We start from the raw sequence: 21,623 nt of genomic DNA, 5'->3' as shown, positions 1-21,623 counted from the left end.
ATCAGATAGTGAATGAGATGTTGAAGGGTACTATCTATCTTTTTAGTGTTTCCTACAGTCAGGGCCGGCTCCAGTTTTTTTGCCGCCCCAAGCGGCAAAGCGAAAAAAATAAAAATAAAAAAATAAAGCCGCGATCGGCGGCACTTCGGCGGCAGCTCTACCGCACTGCTTCTTTCTTCAGCGGCAATTCGGCAGCGGGTCCTTCCCTCCGAGAGGGACTGAGGGACCTGCCGCCAAATTGCCGCCGAAGACCCAGATGTGCCACCCCTTTCCATTGGCCGCCCCAAGCACTTGCTTCCTTTGCTGGTGCCTGGAGCCGGCCCTGCCTACAGTGCCCATCACCATAGTATCTAAGCTCCACTAAGGGCTGGTCCACACTGGGGCGGGGGATCGATATAGGAAACGCAACTTCAGCTACGAGAATAGCATAGCTGAAGTTGACGTTTCCTATATCGAACTAAAAGTACTTACTTCGGGTCCACGCGGTGCAGGCAGGCTCCCCCGTCGACAGCGCTTCCTCCTCTCGGCGAGCAGGAGTTCCGCAGTCGACGGGGGAGCGCTTCTGGGATCGATCTATCGCGTCCAGATGAGACGCGATAAATCGATCCCAGAAGATCGATCTCTACCCGCTGAATTAGGCGGGTAGTGTGGACCAGCCCTAAGACTGCTGACATTAATTTGGTGTGTCACCAACACCCCCATGGAACAAACCCTTCCGTTACTTTATTCCTACTGCTACTATCATCGGCAAGTAGACGCCTGTTATTGCCTTCCCACTGCACTCCAGTTCTGTTCCTGCACCATTCCGTACATTAGGCCCATCTGTTGATCTCAACATTTTTATTAGAACAGAATGGAGCTGCATGTAGATTCTGATTCACTACGTCTGATTCACTTGGTTTCATTTGTTGCAGAACCAAGTCTTCCTCCTTCACCTACTAGTGCAGGGCTTTCCCAAGCTGCCCTGCCCAATTGCTCTGCTCCATTGCTCTTGTGTTTTTTTAAAAAATCCTTTTTCTTTAGCTTATCAACACCGGCTACTGCTTGCTGAGCCGAGCCCTCTTCAGTTTCTATGACTGCACTCACCCCATCAACACCTGTCTCCTTCTTGAAATTAATTCCAAATCAATCAATAATCCAATTAGATAAGCCATGTATTGCAAAGCAAGGAACATTTATCTTGCTCTGTTAATATCCTACCAGTGAGTCACCAGACAGCCTAATTTTTTTGAACTATTACAATAACTAGTCTGTTCCAGTCTCTAACATTTATTTTTAATGTCAACAAAAGAGCCATTTCCTTAGAAAAGAAAGTGCCACACTCAATGTATTCTGGTACTGATTAATATTTATACCCAAATATTGTCCACCATAAAGACAATTCACAGTGATTATCGTCAGTCTCTGAACATAGCTCACGTTTCAGTTTGCAAAAAGTAAATCACAGTCTAGTGGACTATCATGTAAAAAATTGGAGATATTTATTTATCAAGATAAAAATTGGAGAGAAGGAATATTGAAGTAACTAGAGAAATGCTGTATGTAAGTCTTGTTGGGCATCTGATACGGAGTCAGTACTGCACTTGGTAAATGAGACATTAAACTCTTTGGCAGCTTGCTAAAGCTTCAGGTGTAGATTTCTCCCTCTGACACTGAACAGTCTTTTTGCATATATGTAAAATAAGTCAATCAAAATTTACCCACTAGTTGACACAGATAAATCCTTTGTTCAATTTGAATGTTATTCAAAAGAGGATTGTCAAAGCAGCCTGTAGCTCAATGTTTTTCTGGATTTAGACCAGGTAACAATTCCAACAATCTTGGGGAAAGGGACCTTTTATTTATAGAAATGTGGTAAGGTATGGTGTGTTTACTCAGATCTTTATACACTTTATATACTTAATTTACTGCTGGCTAGTGTTCTCTGCCACAGCCACTACATGTGGTGATAAAATACAGCGCTGTTTTGTGACACGCCAAACTCCTACATTGCGTTCTTGGATGCTCAGTACTGCAGCAGGGATGTACAGGTCACATGGGGCAGACTTTAGGTACCTTTTGCCTGAGGTACCTGTTCCCTTCACTTCCCAGTATTGGCTTGTATTTCCTATGAGAGCTTTTTTAATTAATTTATTTATTTACTTATTTTGCTAAGTACCTCAACATTATTGGGTTCATTTTGAGGGACAGTTATAGTCTAATGCAGGGGTCGGCAACGTTCGGCACGCGGCTCGCCAGAGTAAGCACCCTAGCGGGCCGGGCCAGTTTATTTACCTGCTGACGCGGCAGGTTTGGCCGATCGCGGCCCCCACTCGCTGCAGTTCGCCGTCCCGGGCCAATGGGGGCGGCAGGAAGCCGCGGTCAGCACATCCCTCAGCCCGCGCCGCTTCCCGCCACCCCCATTGGCCCGGGACGGCGAACCGCGGTGAGTGGGGGCTGCGATCGGCCGAACCTGCCATGTCAGCAGGTAAATAAACTGGCCCGGCCCGCTAGGGTGCTTACCCTGGCGAGCCGCGTGCCGAATGTTGCCGACCCCTTGTCTAATGTATCAAACTGAAAGCCAAGACCTCCTGAGTTCTTATCTTAACTCAGGTTCTCCCAATTACTCCCTTTGGCCTTGTCTTCACTGCTAAAAAAGGTGTGTTTTGTTACCTCAGGGAGCTAATGCGCATGAGGTAAAAAACAGAGTGAAGACCAGGCACTTCAGTTTTACCACGAGGGGAACAGCTCCACACCCCCTTCAGCAGCTGACCTTGGTGAGTTTACCTCATGGTAAAACTAAAAGTGGCTTCACTGTGATTTCATCTCCGGATAGCTCACACGGGTTAGTTGCCCTGAGATAAAGGCCTTTGTGACACCTTGGTCCCAGTCTGGGGACCACTGTGATGCAACAAAACTCATGCTGAGCCCTATAGGCATCTAAACTTAGGGCTGGTCCACACTAAGCCCCCAGTTCAAACTAAGATACGCAACTTCAGCTACGTGAATAACGTAGCTGAAGTCGAAGTACCTTAGTTCGAACTTAAAGGTACTTACCGCGGGTCCACACGCAGCAGGCAGGCTCCCTCGTCGACTCCGCCTACTCCTCTCGCGGAGCAGGATTACCGGCGTCGACGGCGAGCACTTCCGGGATCGATTTATCACGTCTAGACAAGACGCGATAAATCGATCCCAGAAGATTGATTGCTTGCCGCCGAACCAGCTAGTAAGTATAGACGTACCATTAGTGCCTAAGTTTCTGAAATAAAAGTTCCCTAGGAGCCTGTTTCTGCCTCTGAGAATGTGTGCTGCTGCCTCCCTCTAGGCTTCCGGGCACCTATCTCCTGCCTAAGCTCCAGAGCGATTCACAAACCAGGGGAAGATAGACATTCCTCCACCTAGGTTATGTGCAGGGCCCAATGTGGTAGGCATGCTCAGAGGGTGCCTACTGGATTGGCCCCACAGCCCAGGAGGAAGATATATGCTTAGAGTGGTTGGAACAGGCAGGGGACTTGAATCTAGGGTCTCCTACATCCCAGGTGAGTACACTAACCCTAGGCTAAAAGTTATGAAGAAGGTTCTTCTCCTCTCAGCTTCCTGCTAACAGCACAGGCCCCCTAACTCTAACAGAGGGTTTGCAACTGAGAATCCCAAGCATGGGGAGGCACCTCCCTGCAGCCTGGCACTTATCTTCAGACCGAGCCCTCTTGTCAGCATCTCCCATTCGCTAGCTTAGGAGGCTCCCTGCCTAGCATGATGCTGGCTGTTGTGAATCACAGTCTAAGGTGCCTCTCTCTCTCCATTCATTGTATATGCTTTGTGAACCTAACTCAGGCTTTGTGAATCACAGCGATTTTCTAGGCACGTTACTCCTTTTGTGCCTTCTGGCCTTGGGGTATGTCTTCACTGCAGAGTGCACTGCGGCTCGAGTCCAGGTGTTGCCCCTAACCTTCCCTCTGTCCACACAGAAAAAACTCTAATCTAGGGTTGAAGGTGTATTAAGCCTGGGGTAGCAGGCACAGCTGAGGGTATAGACTTAAGCTTGTGTTTCACATTAGCCTGGGCTGGCAACCCACTCACTTTGCAGTGAAAATGCAGGCTAATCAAGTCTGGGTGTGATTAGTCCTCCAATGCTATTCCATGGTTCCACCTGAACTATACTTCTTGTCTAGCTCTTTCTTTCTTCTGCACTGTAAATCAGCTACACTGGCTCAGTGTTTAACCCCATTTGCTTGTTCCATTTCTGCTCTGCTTCCACTGCATTTGAACAGAGATGCCGTCCAAGAAATCCTCCTCCCAAGCTGCCATTTGGCCAAAAGCTGACGCCAGCCTTCTGGTAACGCTGTGTGCGATGTGAGTAAAACACATAATCTGGGGAAATGTACCCAGCACCACACTTTTATGGTTTGTGGACAGGAAAGAAATGGAGAGGCAGAGAAGTCAGCCTAGTGCACTACGAATCACTTTGTGGTTTGCAGACTGAATTCCTTAATGACAATTCTCACTAAAAGTGTTTGCTGTCAAATGCAGTTTGCTTTTGCCTTCAGAGCTGTCTGCATTAATAAGGAGGAGCTCCACTTGGAAGTTATTACCATATAGCATTGTTCTCATGTCACTGCCAGACAGCAGCTCCACACTAGGCAAGAGAGAGAGCACCTTGCAAGTGAACTCATGGAGTGGCCCCGTTTATATACTGCTAAGAACCATGGGACAGGCCATCAGAACTCCAGCCCAGCACAAGGGCTAGTACAGTGCCACCGGGGACACAGCCACACAGGTCTGACTCGGATAGAGCTTTGCAGTGGGGATGCTCCACCCAGGCTAGACTAGGCCGAGCTAACTCTGCAGTGAAGACATATCCTTAGAGCAGGGGTGGCCAACCTGAGCCTGAGAAGGAGCCGGAATTTACCAATGTACATTGCCAAAGAGCCACAGTAATACGACAGCAGTCCCCATCAGCCCCCTGCCCAGCACCTCCTGCCCACCGGCAGCCCTGCCAGTCAGCACTTCCCCCTCCCTCCCCATGCCTCCTGCCCGCTGCAATCAGCTGTTTTGCAGCGTACAGGAGGCTCTGGGATAGAGGGGGGAGGAGCAAGGGTGCAGCAGGCTCAGGGGAGGGGGCAGGATGGGTTGGGGGCCTTGGGGTAAGGGGTGGAATGGGTGCATGGCCTGGGGTTGAGCAGTGGAAAGTTGGCACCTGTAGCTCCAGCCCCGGCATCAGCACCCTATGCAAGGAGCTGCATATTAACTTCTGAAGAGCCGCAGGTTGGCCACCCCTGCCTTAGAGGCTGATCCTGCAAGGTGCTCAGCACTTTACAGGACTAGGGTCCCCATCCACCAAAGTAGTTAAGCATATGCTTAATTTTTAAGTCCATTTGACTTCAGTGTCTGAACTCCTTTGCTGGATTGGGCCCCAGGCCCTCAATCTTTCTTAAAAATAGGGATAATATGTTCTTACCTCTCAACAGAATGTGGTTGTGAGTGTCAGTGAGGCTACGTCTACACTACCACTTATGTCGGTATAACTTATGTTGCTCAGAGGTGTGAATAAGCCACCCCCCTGAGCGATGTAAGTTACACTGACCTAAGTGCCGGTGTGGACAGCGCTGTGTCAGTGGGAGAGCTTCTCCTGCCGACATAGCTACCGTTGCTCATTGGGGGTGGATTAATTAAGCCGACGGGAGAGCTCTCTTGTCGGCTTAGGGCGGCTACATTAGAGAGCTTAAAGCTGCACTGTTGTAAGCTGTCTACTGTGTCATAGCCTGAGTGTATATGTGAAGTGCTTTAAAGATATAAAGGGCTATATAAAGGGATATTAAGGATAGATAGGTGTTAAATTCTATTTTACTTTACCTTCTCCCAGTAGCTGCATAAACTAGAGCTTTTCACATTTCATAGCTTGTGTAGGCAGAGTTTATTGCACCCACCCGGGCTTCTTGCATTCCTCCATTCCCCCCACAAGCTCTCTGTGCCACCCTTTCATTCTTCTCTTTTTCAAGGATCTCCTGAAACTCCCTCCAATCTCCCCCTGCCAGGAGTTCTGTATACCCTATCCCAGACCCTATGCCAGGGCCTGTGTGTATCCCCCCCACTCCTTTCTTCTCCCTCACCTTTTACCTCCCAGACAGAAGAATAAGTCATTCAGGGTGTCAACATGTTAAACTCTATTGAGAGAAGATGCAGAGATGAGTTAGGGATATTGTTATGCTGGAAGGCTTTAACAGGAGCTAGCAACCATGTGTTTGATCTATAGGCCAGGGATCGGCAACCTTTGGCACATGGCCCGCTAGGGTAAGCACCCTGGAGGGCCAGGCCGGTTTGTTTACCTGCCGCGTCCGCAGGTTCAGGTGATCGCGGCTCCCACTGGCTGCAGTTCGCCGTCGCAGGCCAATGGGGGCTGCGGGAAGTGGCGCGGGCCGAGGGATGTGCTGGCCGCCACTTGCTGCAGCCCCCATTGGTCAGTGGGAGCTGCAATCGGCCGAACCTGTGGACGCGGCACCCTGGCATGCTGCGTGCCAAAGGGTGCCGATCTCTGCTATAGACAATTGCAGAGGTGCTTGAGGCTGTGGCTGTGCTAAAGAGCTGACCGAAGCTCCATGTAGGCCCCATCCACCCCTACCCCCCATTTTGGTTTTCCAATTTTGCCCAAAATCAGTAGGGTTCTGCCCATCGATGCCTAGAACATTCCCTGAAATTTTGGAATTTGTCAGATGTGTCATTTCAAAGTTATCACCTTACAGACGGACACATCAAGTTGAGTGTAACGTCTTTGCTAGCTTTGGCAGCTCTCTCTCTTACCTGTGCACATTCTTTCCTTCCCCCACTGAAGAGCAGTCAAGCCCACGCTTTTGAAAGACAGAAGGCTGTTATCAGATTTAACATGCTTTTGCATTTAAGGGAATGCAGTCAGCTCTGTGTTGGCGTTGCATTTCCCTTGCAAATGAGCTTCACTAACTCCTTATAGTTGTCTTTGCACTAGCTGCTTCTCATTTCTCAGTGCCAGGGTAGCAAACTGTCTCAGCAATACTGCCTGCTTTCATCTGCTATATATCTATATTTAATGAGGAGTCTGGCAATGAGTCTCTAATGTTAGTGTTTAGTAAATTCTCAAATGTTTGTGTTTTGGGACAGAGAATCTGAGCCACATGAGATTTGTCTCAGATGAATACTTATCTTGGATCTATAGATAAATAAAACACAAAAAAGGAATAGTTTTAAATATTAATATAAGGTTTGCAAAACTAACAACAAGTACTATAGAATGGCTTGGATGAAGGCTCCAATGTGATTGGTTGAAAGAGGTTTAGAAATAGTTTCATCATCCCCCAATAAATGACTGTATCAGAACTATAAAGTTCTCGACACCAACCAGATCATTGCATCACTTGACAAAATATTAAAACATTACTAATTACTGAGTCATAATCTCCCCTTCAATGTGTGTGTGGCGGGGTGCGCATGGTCAGAAAAATCTGTCAATTTCCCCTTGTGGCATTTCCCTCAGATCATTCCATTAAGGGCTTTGCTGGCCCCCAGCCCCAGCAGAATAAGCAAAGAGTTTGGTCCCCAGAGATCTTGGTGATGAGATCCGTAGGAAGCCAGAGGCATTCACACATAGGTACTGTTCCCTCTCCCAAGCTTCAGGGACCCCATCTTACCCTCTGGGTCTGAGCACTGCTTTTCCTGAAATTGTCCTAAAAATGGGCAGATGGAAATATAAAGAAATCACAGATGTAGAGCTTTTCTATAGATTTCCCCACCATCCCCTCAAAGACCCAAGGAAAGTGGGAAAGGTTCTAAACAGGAACAGATTAAGGTATAAGAATTATAGGCCCATGCCTAGGGCCCCAGTTCCAGGAGTCACATGAAATCTAAATTTCAGCTTTCATTTAAAAAAAGTAAAGTTTCTAGTTCTCCTGGATGTAAAATATCTGAAACTTTTGAAAGTGTGACCCACATGTAACTGGTGCTTGTGAGAGTCTGTAGTCAGCCTGAAACAATAGCTCCAGGAGGTGTGAACTGCCCCACTCTTTTTAAATTAAATTAGCTACCATGCCTACAGGGTGGGGCAATGACACAAGGCAGGACCCTGGTGTGCAGGTGGAGCCATGAGGGCACAATTTGAATTATACCTAGTGTCCGTTTGCTTAATTCAATGCTACTTCTAAGTAGGGCCACTAAGGGTATGTTTAGACAGTAGTGTAAACTCAGGCTTCGAACTCAGGCTCCAGCCTAATCCCCCTACCATCTACACATAGATCGCGCTGACCAAGGGTCCCAAGACCCCACGGGGGTGGAGGGTCTACGCCTGAATCAAGCCGGGAGCCAGGGTTCAAGCCCTATTGCTCTGCAGTGAAGATGCAGCCACACTGGACTCTGGGTGTCCGCCAAAAGTATCCCACAGGCTGACATTCTTTGTCCTCTAGACAGTCACGTTTTCCCACACTGCACCACGAACAACGGGCTAGAGCAGCCATGTTTGGGGAGGGCCCTGGCAAGTCTGGGATATGGGTAGTTGGACTCAGGCCTGCATAATGCAGTGTAGGTGCTGGAGCCTCAGGTTGGAACCCTGTGTTCAACAATTCCTAACCAGGGGTTACAAATGACAGTAGATGCTCAAGCCCTAGGTTAACAAATCTAAGGTCTGCTAACTTGAGTTTTACCAACCCTGGGCTTACATTGCAGTGTAGACATATCCTCACTGAGGTCTATATTTGTAGGAGTACTGGGGAAAATTGTCTGTGACTGTGAGTTACCTGGACAGCTGTGGCATACCCCTAAATTGCTATGCAGATGTGACTCTTCTGATTACAGTCCTTGCAATTGGTTAGAATTTCTTGAAACAAAAAAATTATTACATGTAAGGTGCTAGTGCGTTCCCTAATAATAGCATATAATTATGCAACAGGTATAGCTACTCTTCCCCTTTACACTTCACATTTCTCTCTTGCCTTGATGAGCATTTAAAAATATTTATTATATTATTCATTTGGATCAGCTCTCAGATACTAGGAAGCAAACTTTTCTAGTACACTACCTAGATATTAAAAAAAAAAAAAAGCAGTGTATTTTAATATATTTCTTCCTGGATGACCAATATGCTACAGTAATTTCAGCTTTAATTTCTGGTCGCTCCTAAAATGAATGGTAGAGAACTCTTTAGATCACTATCACCAGTGTGCCCAGAAAGTGGGCATATCTATTGACTGATCTGTTGTTACTTCACGGAAACTTGCTAATTGCCAGTACAGTAATATCACTAATGAGACAATCTGAGACCAATTCATGGAGAAAACAGCCATATGTCGGTGATTAATGCTTGCACCAGAATTAAGTTTACTTATTGCTAGCCAAATTGAGACTGCTATAGCAGGAATTAAAATTATTGCTCAGAGGACTACATTCAAAACATCCAAATGCAGCAAATGGAGATACAGTATTACAAATATCGTCTACAAAAGCCACATAGTAACCTCCCTTTAGGATAAAGGGGAGAGCCCACCCTGCTCAAGGGAAACAAAATATTCAGAATTGCTGTTCAGCCCACTAAGCCATCCCCACCAGAAGATCCTACCAGCTCAGTTGCTGTTCTGTTGTTATTTATTTGTATTATGGTAGCACTTATAGGCCCTGACTGAGATGGTACAAACACATAAGACACAGTCTGTGCCTTGAAGAGTTTATGGTCTAAGTAGACAAGACAGGCAAAGGATAGAACGAAGGAAAGTATGATCAATCCCATTTTATAGATAAAGAACTCTGACACAGAGAGAGTAAATGAGTTTGCTCAAAATTACATCAGAAGTTTGTGGCAGAGCCAGGAAGTAAAACCAGATCACCTTAGTCCCAGTTCAAAGCCTTAACCACAAGAAAATCCTTTCTACTCTGTATCTTCCCTCTTCTTCTTCTTTCTTTTAATTGCATCTGCCAAGCATCCACTGACCCAAAACCCCTACTGCTCCTATAAACCCTGAGAATCTCCCCCCTTTTACAGGCTTTGTGTAAAACGGCAGAGCTAAGTTACAGCCAGGGCTGGCTCCTCAAGGGCTTCTTTTCCATGGGTCCAGATGAAGATGTCATCAATGTAGCGCAAATAGAGTAGGGGCGTTAGGGGACGAGAGCAAAGGAAGCGTTGTTCTAAGTCAGCCATAGCTCTCGTCTCCTAACGCCCCTACTCTACTTGCGCTACATTGATGACATCTTCATCATCTGGACCCATGGAAAAGAAGTCCTTGAGGAATTCCACCATGAATTCAATAATTTCCATTCCACCATCAACCTCAGCCTAGATCAATCCACACAAGCGCTCCATTTCCTGGACATTACTGTGCTAATAAGCGATGGTCACATAAATACCACCCTATACCTGAAACCTACTGACCACTATACTTACCTACATGCCTCCAGCTTCCATCCAGGACACACCACACAATCCATTGTCTACAGCCAAGCTCTAAGATACAACCGCATTTGCTCCAATCCCTCAGACAGAGACAAGCACCTACAAGATCTCTATCAAGCATTCTTAAAACTACAATACCCACTTGCTGAAGTGAAAAAACAGATTGACAGAGCCAGACGAGTACCCAGAAGTCACCTCCTACAAGACAGGCCCAACAAAGAAAATAACAGAACACCACTAGCTGTCACCTTCAACCCCCAACTAAAACCTCTCCAGCGCATCATCAAAGATCTACAACCTATCCTGAAAGATGATCCCTCACTCTCACAGATCTTGGGAGACAGACCTGTCCTCGCTTACAGACAACCCCCCAACCTGAAGCAAATACTCACCAGCAACCACACATCACTGAACAAAAACACTGACCCAGGAACCTATCCTTGCAACAAAGCCCAATGCCAACTCTGTCCACATATCTATTCAAGTGACATCATCATAGGACCTAATCACATCAGCCATACCATCAGGGGCTCGTTCACCTGCACATCTACCAATGTGATATATGCCATCATGTGCCAGCAATGCCCCTCTGCCATGTACATTGGCCAAACCGGACAGTCTCTACGCAAAAGAATTAATGGACACAAATCTGACATCAGGCATCATAACACTCAAAAACCACTAGGTGATCACTTTAACCTGTCTGGTCATTCAATGACAGACCTGCGGGTGGCAATTTTGCAACAGAAAAGCTTCAAAAACAGACTCCAAGGAGAAACTGCTGAGCTGGAATTGGTATGCAAACTAGATACAATCAACTTAGGCTTGAATAGGGACTGGGAATGGCTGAGCCATTACAAACATTGAATCTAACTCCCCTTGTAAGTATTCTCACACTTCTTATCAAACTGTCTGTACTGGGCTATCTTGATTATCACTTCAAAAGTTTTTTTCTCTTATTTAATTAGCCTCTCAGAGTTGGTAAGACAACTGCCACCTTTTCATGCTCTCTATATGTGTATATATATCTCCTCAATATATGTTCCATTCTATGCATCCGAAGAAGTGGGCTGTAGCCCACGAAAGCTTATGCTCCAATAAATTTGTTAATCTCTAAGGTGCCACAAGTACTCCTGTTCTTTTTGCGGATACAGACTAACACGGCTGCTACTCCGAAACCTGACTACTAAGAGGAATGGTGAATCTACTCAACTGCAGTGGCTGTGTGCCTCTGGGCCATGTCCACTGGCTCCCTGGCACCTTCGAGGAGCAGTGTGCACTGTCCGGGGTTCTCTGCTCAGTGTCTCCCTCCAGATCCCTGCTTTTGACCCTGTAGCCCTCACTCCCGTCCCTATTTTATCATTTGTTGTCCCCCGACTTTACTTGAGTCCTGGGCTCAGTGGCTCCTCCCCTTAGTCTCAGGTCACCCATCAGTGAAAGTAGGACAACATACTTCCAGAGGGCTTTTTCACGTGTAGAGCTCACAGAAAGCTGAGTCAGCATTACTAGGCTCAGTTTGCAGACCACCAGGTAACAAAGCACAGAGAGGCTTTATTTCATTATCTGATTTTCAAAGGTGCTGAGTGCTTCAGCTCCTGTTGACTTTAGTGTGATTTGTGGGTGCTCAGTGATTTGCCTGGGGAGTGGTGGGGTTGAGTGGGTAACATGTGGGCATTACCAGTTTTGTGACCCTCTGGACTACTGCTCCTGAATCTACTTACTGTGTGAAGTTGGACTTAGGGATAGATTGTGTTGTGACAGCAATGGGGCTGTGCAGGAAGGAAGGGGGAAGGAAGGAACACACACACACCCACTTCCGGCCCTCCCACCCACTTCTCTCTCTCTAGTCATGTTGGACCTGTTGGATCATGGCTGTAGGAAGGAGCAGTAGGGGGCATGTTTCACGCACCTACCCATAGGCACACACCCAGCCTGCAGAGGTGGCTGGATGTAAGGGGGCAGTGGGGAAAGTATGCGTCACCTTGTAAAAGGAATTTAGGAATCTAATGCCTCTCTAGGACAACAGGAGAATATTGGAAGCATTGTGTGTCTAAAAGGTGTCTCCAGAGCACATTGCCTCCTGGGGCTACTCCTGCAGTGGTGTGTCTTATGCATCGCATCTTATTCAGGACTGTTCATGAAGGCAGAACCTAGCCTTCGCTCACTGATCCTCAGTTACCCATCTGCAAACTAGGATTAATAATATTTGCCTGTTCCACAGAGGTGTTGCAATGTCTAACAAAATATTTTTTTGTGAAGTACTGTATATGTGCAAATAATTTTTAAGTCCAGCTAGTGTCATTAGGTGGGACAAAACTCAGGACCTCCTGGTGCCTAACCCAGATATTAAGCCACTACTAGACCTTATTACATCTTTGGAACAGCAGCAGCTGCTGATAGTTTAGCTTAAACTAATGATTGTCTCTTGAATCAGGACTTTAGGCTGGTTTAGATCACTATACAGATGAACTAGCTACATACACATGGCTAACACTAGAGCTATAACACTGAGTATGTCTACAGTGGGGCTGGGAGGTGTGATTCCCAGCTCACGTAGGTGTACCCAGCACCTAAAAATAGCAGTGTGTCTGTGGTGGCATGGGTAGTTGCTTGGTCTAGCTGTCCCTAGTACACTCCCATCTGCCCCTTCTCCCTCTGTGATGGGGTTCCATTCACCACAGGTATGCCTCCTTGTGGCTAGGTCTGAGAACACTGGTCTACAATTTTTGAGAAGTTGTCTGCTTCAGAGATAAAATGTGCTATTTATTATGTATTTTGATGTGCTGAATTCAAATATGACAATTAAAACAACTGATTGGCTACTGTTTCTAAGATATTTAAGTTTTTACATTTTATGTCTACGTATATTGTGTAGATAGTAGAGTTTTAATCATAAATTGTAAACCTAGGTCTTTTCATGTGTTTATGGTTGCTTTACATGATAATATTTCACCTGTCCTGTTTATGTAACACTTTAAAAATCAGCAAAAGGGTTATATAAATAAAATTTATTATGAAACAAAAGGCAAAAAACTATTACGTACATAGTTGAGTCCTATTCAGTGCCTACTCGGCGCTTCTTGGCTTGTCTCTTGTATTCATTAAATGGAGCATCTCTTGTCACTGTCCAGCAATAGTCTGCAAGCATTGATGGGCTCCATTTGCCCTGATAGCGTTTCTCCATTGTTGCAATGTCCTGGTGAAATTGCTCGCTGTGCTCATCGCTCACTGCTCCGCAGTTCAGTGGAAAAAAATGTAGATGAGAGTGCAAAAAATGTATCTTTAGTGACATGTTGCAACCAAGGCTTTTGTATGCCTTGAGGAGGTTTTCCACCAACAACCTGTAGTTGTCTGCCATGTTGTTTCCAAGAAAAGGTATTGCCACTAACTGGAAGGCTTTCCATGCCGTCTTTTCCTTGCCACGCAGTGCATGGTCAAATGCATCATCGCGAAGAAGTTCACGAATCTGAGGACCAACAAAGACACCTTCCTTTATCTTAGCTTCACTTAACCTTGGAAATTTTCCACGGAGGTACTTGAAAGCTGCTTGTGTTTTGTCAATGGCCTTGACAAAGTTCTTCATCAGACCCAGCTTGATGTGTAAGGGTGGTAACAAAATCTTCCTTGATTCAACAAGTGGTGGATGCTGAACACTTTTCCTCCCAGGCTCCAATGACTGTCGGAGTGGCCAATCTTTCTTGATGTAGTGGGAATCTCTTGCACGACTATCCCATTCGCAGAGAAAACAGCAGTACTTTGTGTATCCAGTCTGCAGACCAAGCAAGAGAGCAACAACCTTCAAATCGCCACAAAGCTGCCACTGATGTTGGTCATAGTTTATGCACCTCAAAAGTTGTTTCATGTTGTCATAGGTTTCCTTCATATGGACTGCATGACCAACTGGAATTGATGGCAAAACATTGCCATTATGCAGTAAAACAGCTTTAAGACTCGTCTTCGATGAATCAATTAACAGTCTCCACTCATCTGGATCGTGAACGATGTTGAGGGCTGCCATCACACCATCGATGTTGTTGCAGGCTACAAGATCACCTTCCATGAAGAAGAATGGGACAAGATCCTTTTGACGGTCACGGAACATGGAAACCCTAACATCACCTGCCAGGAGATTCCACTGCTGTAGTCTGGAGCCCAACAGCTCTGCCTTACTCTTGGGTAGTTCCAAATCCCTGACAAGGTCATTCAGTTCACCTTGTGTTATGAGGTGTGGTTCAGCTTCTCCCCTAGTAGGGCTTCATCCATCATTAGGCCTTATCTATCCCTTGTTCCCCTCCAGGTGCAGCATGTAAGGTTAATTGGCTCCTCTTAGCCCACATTAACCCACTCTGGGCTTGGGTGGGTTGGACACCCCATCACACCACCCAGAAATATGAACACTTATTTTTGTAATGCTGGTAAAGTGGTTTGTTTTGGTTTTGGTTTGTTTTCACCTCATCGTAACTCAGAAATAGTGGAACAGTTTTTGTTCAAATTTTAAAAATCAAAATTCATCTTTAAGTTAAATTTCAGGCCCAAAAGGTGTTTCTGAAAATGGTGTGCACGTGAAAATGAAGATTAGAATGGAAACTCTTTTGCAGCCTTACCTATAGCATTCATTTGTAAGTGAACATTGTAGTAAGTGAAGTTTTACAGGTATCTGTGATTGCCAAAACTCTGTTGTGGGGTGGGGTGCTCTCAGGAGCACTTAGCAGTAGTGATAGGGTTAGCAGCTCTAGCTTTGGTAGTGATTGAAACCTAGCAGTAATGGACACCACTTTAGGACAATAACGTGGACAGGGGCAATGGAAGAGCATTTTTGAGGTTTATTGTTTTTTTTCCTTGCATCTGGCTAGTAGCATAAATGGGGAATCACAAAGGGAACTGTCAGACTATCCTGCTATGATAAATTGGAAATGAAATCATGAGGTCATTTTTAATTATATGCACTAAATAAGGATGATGTTTAGGAAAGAATATGATATAAGACATGCCCTAATCTCATCCTGTCTTTCAAGCAAATAAACTTTACGTCAGTGCTTAAAAAGACAAACTCCCTTAGCAAATATGGGTGGGAAGGAGAATATATAGAGAGAGTGATTGAACTGGATAAAAGCAAAACAGAATTCTATGTTTCCACCTCAGGGGACTAGATTTTACTCTTTGACAGTTCATAGCATTGGAATAGATTATACATTTTGCTTCTTTCCTTCTCAGACGGAACAATGGAAGCATTAATAACTAACAGACATGGCCTGCCTTTGAAAAAAAAAAGTATGATAAAAAAGGCAAAATTCTGAGAGCGAGTCAGATTCTTGTTCTTGGGTTGCTTTTATTCTGACACTTCTCAGATACAGCGCAGCATGCATATTTTAGTGTGGTTCTGCTTTTACTGACGTGAATCAAGCAACATAATCAAACTCACACAGGGCCATGTTCTGCCACTTTATTTGTGCTGAATAGCTTTGGAGCGGCCCCATTGACTCAAATGGAACTACACCTCTACCCCGATATAACGCTGTCCTCGGGAGCCAAAAAATCTTACCGCGTTATAGGTGAAACCGCATTATATTGAACTTGCTTTGATCCGCCGGAGTGTGCAGCCCCTCCCCACCCGGAGCGCTGCTTTACCGCTTTATATCCGAATTCATGTTATATCGGGCCGCGTTATTGGAGTAAGGGACTATTTCATCTGAGCAGGGTGTCAGAATCTGACCCACAGAGAGTAGCTGCCTTATCCCCAAATCCCTTTGCTTCTTATTCCTTTTGGGAATGTTTGAATGTGAGCCAGATTCTGGCACCTTTTCTCACAATGAGTAGTGACTTACTCAATGAGGCTCCTCGTGGAGTCAGAGGGGCTACGCAATGTGAGTAAGGGCAGCTGAATCCCTATTTACACTGTTTTTAGTGAATGCTTGAAAACTTGATAGACAACCAGAATTTCTGTAGTAGTGGAATTACTGAAATTCCAACCTGAGCAGGATTATTGATATAAAGAAATTTGTCCCAGGGTGAAAATTTGCCATTATTTATAATGTAATATATATCTCCTAGAGTGCTACTTCTGAGCCCTCATGAAATTAAGAGCATTTTATATCAGACTTTGATTCACAATTGTCTAATATCAATGACGGAGAGATAAATTAAATTATTGATTGAGGGTGTAATCCAGTGAGGTTTGAGTTGATAAACCTAGGGAAAAACCACAAACTTAGAGAGAAAGAATGTCCTGCAAAAATGTGATCAAACTCCTCTGGTCCTAGAAAGTTCTTGAGTAGCTCAGAAGCAAAGCTTTGGGCTTAAAGCCAATGAAAGTCAGAGAAGCACATAAATGGTTATTACAGGCATGAAATACTAACCTGCACCTCACACCAGTCTAAAGTTTGAATAGTTCCCTTTAGGGATGAAACAAACAGAAAATGATCAGGTTCTAGCAATCTGAGATCAACTGAATCATGGTAAAATATCTCCAAAAGCCTGTGTTCACCCCAAACACATAGCTCTCGAGCACTGAATCCTGTCATGTTACCATTTGTCAGAAAAAATCTGTATAACATATGCCCCGATGCATTCTCTACGGAGAAGCTGCTACAGTTCAACTGCGCAGTGCAGTATCAATGACATTCATCCCACTGAATAAGTTGTCTCCCGCATTAACATGCAGAGAAGAACTTAGACCAATTTAGAAGCTTTGTCATTAAATAGTTTTCTTGTCAATTGATCCATTGTGTGCGTGTATTTCAGACTACTAGATCTATCAATTGCCAGGGAAAAAGTGACAACAGGGCTTAATCAGTTAAGCAGGGAAGTACTGCTTGAGGATCCCCTTTGGGATTCAGGTCATTTTGGGCCTCACTGTGGAGCAGGAAGTAGCAACAAGTAGCAACTGGAAGTTGCTTAAACAAAGGTGAGTGGAACACTATTGTAAGCAAGAGCAGCACAAACCTTTCTCTGCTCCCTTTTTATGAATTGTATGAGCCATATTTTCTGCTGAGATTCTCACCCAAACTTGTTTCCAAACTTGCAGACTTTTCTCTATCTATATTACACACTCTGCGACTTGTGCTATTCAGTTAATTTCTGCAAACGTGAATAGTCTGTGGAGTTCTCAGTGGTGCATAACCGCTGCCTTGCTTACTCTGATTTGTAAGAGCAGCTGTACATATGTGTTTTCAGTTAGTACACTGAGATGGAATTGCATACCATTAATGCATTGAAACGAAATGATTCCTTTTGTGATGAATGGTCAATAGATTCCTGTCCATGAAATGTAATGTACCTCAAACTGTTTAAAAAAAAAAAAAGATGTAATTTCATCAAGGGGTTCTGTTGACATCAGCCGTGAGAGTGAAGTATAACTGATTTGTTCATATGGTCAGAGACCTAAGATATAATTGTAGCTCTAAAGTCTGTATGGGAGCACATTCAGTATGATACATAGTTACCAAAACTTCTCCCTCTCTCCACGTCAGTTGTCCTGTGCTCACTCTCTTCTCCAATCTAAATCTCGGGCCTCCATGACCTATAGCTTTTCTCCTTATGCCCCGTACATGTTTCTGGCCTTCCTGTCTGCCCCGACACCCAGCTTGACAGTTTGAATTTTTAAACTGTTGTTGACATTTCAGAAGAATTTTTTTTAAATAATTTTCATTTTTGCAGAACGCCTTACAAAATATAATAGGAATGAAAGTAAAAAGAAAACAAAACATTCTTGTAGTATTTCTCCAATATATTAATCAATGTGATATTTTCCATTACATAGTGTTATAAAGTTAGTCTTGCTTGATTTACAATTCATGGCTTGTTACCAGGTATTGTTTTTGTTGTCATCCTCAGACAAAATCTTATCTCCAGTTGGGTCTTCTCTTCTGTATTTTTTGTTCTTGTCCTCATCAGTGGAAAGTTTCTCACTCAGCATCTCATTTAATACTTAGAAAAATTATGTAAGTTCTTCATTGAACATACTTTATCCAAACAGGAACAAGAAGCAAGATACCTAGATATTTGTTAGCTTTTAGTCCCTCTTGCTGAATTTAATTTGATGCATTAATTTTTCCATTACTGGTAATATCCATTACCAGTAATGGCACCAAGAATTAACAGAGAAGAGTGTTTTCTTTTCTCAATTTCCAGCTAACAAGAGCCGGGCTACTACTAAAAGTTTGCTGTTAAAGATTTATGTTCTTTAGGTCACATAATTAATTATGAGACCTAAAATTATCACTGATGGGCCCTTAAGAAGTCCTGATTTGATTCATAATCCTGTCCCAATAATCTTCAGCCTCTGAGCAGTCCCACAAAATATGAACCTTTCTATAGCCCCTTCTCTACTCCAGCAGCATCACTATTATTTATTTGTACAGGGCCACTAAGTGTTACACATCTCACATGACATCCACATGTATTTGGCAGATCTGTCATGCCTGTCAGCACCCCAGGTCAATGCAAGAAAGAGACTTTTTGGCCTAGGAGACGGTGTACTGGGCTGTGAGTTCTGCATTCTGGTCTCCCCATTGACTAATTGGTGTTAATATTTCTGTGCAGTTCACAACCATTATTATCCTCCTATCCCTATCCTATGAAACAGGAAAAGATCATTCACCCATTTTACAAATAAAGGAGCGGAGGCGTTACACAAATTAGGGCAGCTTTACAGCTTCTTCACTGTTCTATGCCCAAGAAATCCTAGAAAGAACCACTTACTTAGTGGTGGGCTTAATTAGTTAATGTATGTACTGCACTTGGAAAATGTAAAGTGCTGTGTAAGTACTAGCAGGATTATTGTATGCACAAATACTTGATGTAATATAGCTAACCCTGTAACTTTGCACAGATCACCAAACGTCATGTCTATGATTATAAGTAGGTTTCTCCTTAGTAAAGAAATTGTTAATAAAAACAGTGAGTTATATCCCATTCCCCTACAATATACTATGAAGCCAATTACTAAACTGAAAAGTAATTTGGTATTAAGAATGTTGTCGTGTAGTTAAAAATACATCTTGAAATTCAGCCACTACATAAGGACACGTTGAGAATTAAAACTTATCCCCCTTCTTCAGAGCTAGGAATTCATGAGAAAGCTCAGGTGAAGATCATAAATATTCTGACAACCTAAAGATTGAGAAATTTAGTCTGTGACCCTCACAATTAATTTTATTTCCAATTGATCGTCATAGAATCAGATGAATACTTATTCCAATAAAAAAATCAATTCAACGCTTAAAGTTCATTTGTCCAATTTTGTTTTTCATATTTACAACATTATGATTCATTCACCAGGATAATGAAGGATTTAGAAATTAATATATAAACCTGGTGTGCTACAGTTAATTTAAAATTCTCTGAATAATAAATCTGATCAAATACTATAGAAAGCAAGTACTATATGTGCTGATTATAAATCAGCTTGGTGCAAAAGTTCAATTGTCTGATCTCTTCCTTTAATGAAATTACCATAATTCATACAAAGGAATACTCTTGGCCATTGATTACAATATTTGTCTTAGAAAGACTTTTCATTGAAGTACAAAGCATTGTTGTTAATTATTATGTATAGAAGAAGAAAAAACGTATTCTTAAAAAATGAATGAGGCTGAAACAAGACAACAGGAAATACAGAATATATGGTCTCTATCAAACCTTTAAATGGGTGTAAGTTCTTTGGGTGATGTGTTTGTACAGTGCCTAGCACAAAGTGATTGTGATTAATCCATGATTGGGGACCATAGGTGCTACCCTAAAGCACTTAAATAATAAAAGGAGTTATTACAAATACAGGCTACTAAAATGTCTATGCCTCATTTTCACATCTTGGCTTACCCATGAGGTTCACACTCATGAGCACTTCCAGAAATTAAGAGAGAACTAGAAGAGCATTCTGGGTACTGAGATACAAATAATTTCATGGAATTTATCTCATTTGTATGCATAACATATTGTTCAGAAATAGCCAACATTAGTATTTTGGCCACTAGATGGCAGTGATTTTGAACTGTATCTTTAATTTACTATTTCTGTTTGGTAGTCCTTTGTGGTTGAAAGACAGGAAGCTTAACATCCAGTACTTTCCTCTGTCCGTTTGTTATTTACATGAATACACAACAGTGCCATTAACCCAACTGCTCTAAAAGATTATGTCTATTTCTGAGCAGTGTACATGTTTCATCTCTGGCTAGGAATAAACCAAAAAGTTTTGATGTGCCTATCCTGATTTTTTTGCTGTGCTTTGCAAGAAGGAACTGGGAAAAGCTTTTTTAGCCTCCACAACTTCTTGGGGGTAGGAATTTTTTATTTATAAAAATAAATGTTTTTTATTTGTCAGATAAAATATTGGTAACCGATATTAATTAGAAACACAGAACTAGGAGTCAATCTAGCATTCCAAATTATTTTGTCATCATGCTATCACAATTGGAGTTTGTAAAGGGTATAGATGTCAGGGAAAAAGAGCTCTAATAGACACTCTGTCCACATGTTTATGCTTTGAGAGAAGACTTAAATTATTGGTTTAGCAATACTAGCAAATCTTTTGAGTCCAGCAGAGAGAGAGATGACTTGGCTACATTTGCAACCAGAATGGTAGGTGTTTGTATCGTAGTTTCCACGTATTTGAAATCTTGAATCTAGATGAGGGATAATTGCTGCATTTTCATGGAGAGAAAGGAAACTACACAAAAACGAACCAAGGCACAACACCCTGGTCAAGAAAAGGGTTGACTGAACTGTAGTACCCCTAAAAGCAACATATCAGGGATTGCAAATTCTGGAAAGTTCATTCCTGACAAAGGTCTCTGAAGAAGTTCAAGAATCAGAAGTGGAAATATTTCTGTCCCTCATTTCAGAGTGAAATAATTGCCTGAATACATATGAAGAAACCCACTGCTTGCAGCAGCTTTGGCAATTTTATAGAAAATCCACTCTACTTTTGCCAGAGATGTAGAAATTTATCCTCCTTTTTGTTATTTCCTGCAGTAGAAAACCCTGAATTTCTTCCAAGGTATGACAGCAATATGTTTTAGGACGTGGTGAGGAAAGAAATTGGCTGATCTTTTTGGGAGCCTCAGTGGAGCTTTTTTCTAGCTGAAGAGTTGTGTCAGCATTTCAGTGACTTTACACCCACTCATTTGTTGTTGTTGTTTGTTGCAAATCTGCCTGTAAGGCACTGCTTTTAAAAGCTACATGTAAAGCAGAGCTCAGTCTTTTATACTTAAGGTTGTATGGAGATACAAGTTAAGTGAGCCAA

The 21,623-nt window shown here is 43.4% G+C and overlaps 1 protein-coding gene across 1 annotated transcript in view; it reads left to right on the top strand.

Moving 5' to 3' along the window:
* Positions 1-20,636: 20,636 nt before the first annotated feature.
* Positions 20,637-21,623, top strand: part of NCK2 (NCK adaptor protein 2) — a 205,353-nt gene continuing 204,366 nt past the window's right edge. The window contains exon 1 of the mRNA XM_024204500.2: positions 20,637-20,657. The gene's annotated coding sequence lies outside the window, so the exon portion shown is untranslated. The remainder of the gene's footprint in view (positions 20,658-21,623) is intronic.

The sequence above is a fragment of the Terrapene carolina genome, unplaced genomic scaffold, assembly GCF_002925995.2.
Source record: "Terrapene carolina triunguis isolate 2854851 unplaced genomic scaffold, T_m_triunguis-2.0 Scaffold21, whole genome shotgun sequence".
In the NCBI taxonomy this organism is placed as follows: domain Eukaryota; kingdom Metazoa; phylum Chordata; order Testudines; family Emydidae; genus Terrapene; species Terrapene triunguis.
This window is presented reverse-complemented; position numbering and strand designations above follow the sequence as displayed.